Source organism: Hipposideros armiger, unplaced genomic scaffold, assembly GCF_001890085.2.
Source record: "Hipposideros armiger isolate ML-2016 unplaced genomic scaffold, ASM189008v1 scaffold_277, whole genome shotgun sequence".
Classification (NCBI taxonomy): domain Eukaryota; kingdom Metazoa; phylum Chordata; class Mammalia; order Chiroptera; family Hipposideridae; genus Hipposideros; species Hipposideros armiger.
In genome coordinates this window covers 1,503,415-1,508,918 of record NW_017731627.1, presented here as the reverse complement: position 1 = coordinate 1,508,918, position 5,504 = coordinate 1,503,415, and the positions used below count along the sequence as shown (strand labels likewise).

General features: G+C 41.4%; 1 pseudogene; it reads right to left on the bottom strand.

Moving 5' to 3' along the window:
* Positions 1 to 3,896: 3,896 nt before the first annotated feature.
* On the bottom strand, positions 3,897 to 4,782 carry LOC109390716 (heterogeneous nuclear ribonucleoprotein C-like; annotated as a pseudogene).
* Between the last annotated feature and the right edge of the window lie 722 nt (positions 4,783 to 5,504).

Below are 5,504 nucleotides of genomic sequence, written 5' to 3'. Positions count from 1 at the left end.
ATACCTAAAATCAGTAAGAAAAAGACAAACATGATCCAGCTCATATAATGGTTCTAGTAGAGTCTGTGGCAGGCCCCTATTGACAAATACTAACTAGTGCAGACCTTTAGACTTTTGGGCAAAGCTCTGCCAACCTCTCCAGATAACTATTCCTTTGAGAAGCACCTTCTGGATTGCTAGTGGACCTCAGTAGAGATTGAACATTGACCATGTGCCCTGAGGTGCCCAGAGTGAACACGATGAGGAAGAAGGCACATTTCTGCTGTTTCTGTTATTTCCTGGCAATCATGGCCCTGTGGGTGGTTTTTTTTCCTCATGGCAACTGGAGTAGAGGCCTCGGTGTCTTTTCCAAACTGTGTGGGTGTTGAGAAGCAGGACGTGGTGGCTCAGACAGCATCAGAGGTACTATGTTCTGTGAACGCAGCCATTGAGGTGGTGGCTACCCAGTTCTCTGACTTCCTGATCCGTGGCAGCTGTAGCCCCTTGGGTGGACCAGTTTCATTGCATTGTTCTGGGAGTTGTTCCCGGAGGCAGCAATGGAGTGAGTCAGTCTAGGTTGGCTGGGAAGCAGATGTCAAGGTGGAATTAGATGTATAAGAAATTTATTGGGGCAAATGCCTGCGAAGAACCAAGGGGGAGGCAGCAGGAGTGGGCAGGGAGAGCTTCAGACCATGACGGAGTTCTGACATTTAGAGAGGAAGGGAGGAGTAGGAGTGCAGTGTAGCTCTTTGAAAGTCTTGGCCGGGCTGATGGCGATTCTCTGAGCAAAGACTCTTCATTAGGGGAGCTTGGCACTAGGCAGAAATAGCATGGTCTAGACCGCTGTTGTGCTCAGGCTCTGGAGAGCGTGTGGCTTCCTGTGCATGCTGTGGTGGACCCTGATGGTGGCAGCTGGAGGCTGTAACTGACTCTACTTCTTGGAGCAGGTTCTTTCTCCAAGAGAGAGCTGAGCAGCACACTCCTGTGACTGCCTTGCTCAGCCTGAAGAATTCCCTTCCTTTTTTCAATGATTTTTTTTTTCAAGAGAATCTAAATTTTGTTTCAAATCACTCTCTGCTTAAACTAGCTGGTATGGTTTCTGTTATCTGCAGTTTAACCCTGACTAAATATAACCCCCAAGCTTAGCTGTGGCTGACAGTGAATGACAGTATCTGGCATATGATAGATGATCAGTACATATTTCTCATATAAAGAATTGAAGTGGAATGGCTAAAGGTCTTTCAGAGCAGGATATTTAATATTTAATTGCCAATTGTTTGCATTGTTGCAAGCAATCATTTCAGTAAAATCTAATAGTCTCACTGAGCTAGGTTTATGGTTGATGCAAGGAAAGAAAGGGGTGGGCAGCAAAGGGAAATGTGGCCGCCCCATTCACCAACCTGGTGAAGCCATGTTGAGGCAGCAGGAGGCGTCATGGTCCAGGGGTTCCAGGCTGTGGCTGGTGGTGAACGACCGTCTCTCCTGGTGCCGAGAAGCAGCTGCAGCTTGAATGCCATGCAGGAACTGATCGAAGGAAAACTATGCTGGAAAGAGGTCGCCTTAGAATGGGTGGGTGGGTGGCAGGCAGAGGCTGATATCTGGGTTTATATGCAAACCCATGAATTCTATATATGTCTGCATAGCTCTTCCTCAGCCATGGGAGCCACTTCCTTTTTCTCCCTCTTGCTGTCCTCCAAGGGATCTTCAGTTCTTTATTACAGCTGAGCAGCCCCTTTCAATGGAAGGATTAGGGCAATCACCCCAATTTAGTCTACCCTTGGGAAGGCTTGGTGTGTTTATAAAATCTCAGCTATTTCCTGAACACTAGTTTTACTAAACTTTGAACTCAAATTCCAAAGGACATTGAATATAATGAAGACAAATATTTCTGAAAGACAAAACTTCAGTGAAGTTTTGCTGAAAAATTTCTGAGCAATGGTGAAAACACACTTAAAATATCGAGACTTTTAAATTTAAAATTTAGTCAGCACTTCCCTAAAAACACTCACCTGTTTGCCAAGAAGAACTGCAGGAAACTTAGGTGGAAGCGGTAATTTGTCCAGATAATAAATACTCAAGAACAAGAGCAGTAATTGAAGCTTCTCCTCAACCCTATCCAGGCTATGGGAGCAGAGTGTTTTCTAGTCAGGCACTCGTCACTCCTGCATCTGGAACCACCCAGGCTGATGAAAAAAACTGATCTAGTATTTAGTTTTGCCAAGCAGTGTTTAATATTTCAATTGAAGGGCTGTGGAATCTCACTTGAAAAGGAGGACAAATTTAATCAGTGACTAATTCTCAACTTTTCTTTTTTCTTTTCCTCATGATGACTAGGTACTCCCTGCAGGCCAGTGCTTTGGTTCATTATTGTGTCTAATTATGACAAATTCTGACAATGTATGGAGTTACAGGAGGGACTGCACCCTCCATACAAAAATCATTTAAACATTCTAGGAACATGCCATTAATATACTATAGGAAAAATACTGTATATATGTGTGTGTTATATATTATATATATTATAATTATGTTATATAATTATATATATGTTATATATATTATATATAACACACATATATACACACATATATAATTTAGACTTTATTTATTTATTTTAAAGTTAACAATTCCTTAATATCATAAGATACCCAATGAGTGTTAAAATGCCCAATTATCTTTCAAATGCTATAGGATTTTTCAGTCTTACAGCTTGTTTGAACCAGGATCTAAATACAGTCCATGCATCACAATTGGTTGATACATATTTAAGCCTCTTTTTATCTACAGATTCCCCTATATTTCTGTGTCTCTGTCTCCCTCTATCTCTTTGTCTTTCTTTGCAATTTATTTGTTGAAGAACTAAAATAATTTGTTCTGTAGAATTTCCATAGTCTGGATCTTGCTGATTGCACACTCCTGTGAAGTCTCTTAACACATTCCTCTGCTCTCTGTATTTCTTATGAATTGGTTGTTGGATGGAGGTTTGATCACACTCACGTTTGCCGCGGTGAGACTCCTTCATGGATGGTGCTATGTGCTTCCATCAGGAGGTGCATCATATCTAGTTGTCTCTCTTTCTGTGTTGTTAGCAGCCACTGGGGATTACAGACTAGATTCATTAATTCATGAGGCGGACCCTGACTTTTTATTTTGAAATAATTATAAACTCATAAGAAATTGCAAAAATAGTACAGAGAGTCACATGTACACTTCAGCCAACTTCCCTCAACTATATCAGTTACTTGTTTTTTTCCTTCAAATTCCTAGTTTAATAAGGATGTGTTTATTTTGAGAAAGAAAGTCCCAAACATCAGACTGTTCACAAAAATAAGCCATAGTATCAATTTTAGAATACATATCTTAAGATTATTACACTAATTATTTTCCTAGAGGATGCATTTGACATGCTAGCTCTCATTTACAAAAATACATTGTTATACTGTGTTGAATAGCCCCACACAGCACTCCTATATGGGGTATAACAAACATACCTCTAACTCAAAGCTGCTCTCAGGTGCTACTCAACTAATAAGATTACCATTGCAGTTAGGGGAACAATTAACTACTGAAACTCATGTACAAATGGAAAGAACTGTACTCCCTGCATAACAAGAGATTATTTTGGAGACAGTTGATAAAAGCCATTCATCCTTTTTATTAAGTCCTAAAGAGGTATCAAAATTAAAAGCAAAAATTAAAGGGTAAGACTTGACATGACTGCTCGGAGCGTCAAAGGAAGTGAAGATGGGACTGGGTGCAGGGCAATATGAATGAACAAACATGGGAAGGACAGGATGAGGAGAACAGTGAGCATGTGCTGAAGATACTAGGGGAGAGGATCTGGTGAAAAGTTTGATCTTAGACAAGCGCCCAGATAAAGAAATAATAAGACAAGATTTCTAAACCCCACTATGTGCTTAAGGGTCACCCTCGCCATTGGCGCTGTCGCTGTCATCCTCTTCTCCCCCAGCCTGTTTTTTCAACATCCTTCATTAACTCCAGCAAGTTGTCCCCCATCTTCAGTATTATCATCACCAGTAGGTCCTCCTCCTCAGCAGAGTCATCTGCACCCTCTCAGACTCCATCTTCTTCAGGTCAGTCTCATCTTTCTCCAGGGAGCTGCTGCTCTGCCCCTCTCTTGACTTATCATTCTTCACCTCTACTCCTTGTTTGCCCTGTTCCTTTTCATTTTTTTATTTCTCAGGACTTACAGTAGAGAATCCACTTTTTGTGTTATCTGGGCCAGTTCCGTCTTAATGGTCTGAGGGTCATCTCCTTTCAACTTTCCAGACTTGCATGAAGATCCTTGTTGTCCACTCTTAGAACTGAAGCCACTCTTGCCCCTTCCTGAGGTGTTTCCTGATACATGCTGGTGTTTGGAGGGCACTACAGCCCGAGCAGCAGGGGGAGGAGGAGGAACATGTGCTGGGTAACTGTACATCCTGTCATAATAATCCCGTTGAAAGCCACAGTCCAAGTCAAAAGAGGAGCTGAGTAGAGGGGACGGAGGAGGCACTGACTGGTAGGTACATCTCCGAGGCCAATTGTTTCACACCTGCTTTTCCTCGGTTCACTTTTGGCTTTGCAGCCAGGTTAATACCTAAAACCTGGTCAGCAATCGTTCTGCCATCGTCTCCTGTCACAGCAGCCCGGGCATTTCTCTCATTAATGTATTAAATGAAGGCAAAGCCCTTATGAACGGAACAACCCACAGATTTGCTATATTTTTGAGAAGACTGCCTCCACATCGGATTTCGTGACCACAAGAGTATTGAGATTCCCAATGAATACAAAGGAGTTCATGAAGCGAGGATTGTCTTATTGGACATTGCTGGCTGTTGTCTTTGATAAGTTTCCTCATGAAGCCAAAAAATATAGCTGAAGATTAAACAAACAAACAAACAAACAAACAAAAAATCTCACCGGAGCACAGAGGGAGAAGAGATTCAATTTTGAATCTCCTCCGGTACTCTATGTGGAGAGGCCGCCTGCTCCTGGAGGTCCGCAACGCGGCTGCAACCGCTCAGCCTTCATCTCGTCGCAAAATTCTAAGTATACAATATAACCCAAGTTCAATATCAAAGCCAGGAAATTGAAACCCGTGCAGTAATATTAAGAATAATACACTTTTAAATGTGCTTGGATAAGAACCTTTTTCCTTTAAAAGTCCATTGAAGGAATCAAAATAAAAACTGTTGGTGATTTGTTTAATTATATATGAGTTTCACAATTTTGTTCTACCTCAAAATAAAGATTTTTTTCTCTGAAGGTTAACTTATGAATCTAGGTTAAAAATACATCAAAGCAAAAAAAAATTTACATCAAAGCTAGATTTATTTTGGGCTGAAGATAGCATTGGCACTGTCTGATCCTGTTCCAAGAGATTTATTTGTAATTCAGTGGTATAAATTTGGATTCCGGGTGTCCAGGAAAAAAATGCCAAAGGCCCACTTTCTTTTGTCAGATGCAAAAGAAACAGCCTTTCAGAGGTGAGGTCACCTTCCCTTCCCTTGAAATTCAGGGAA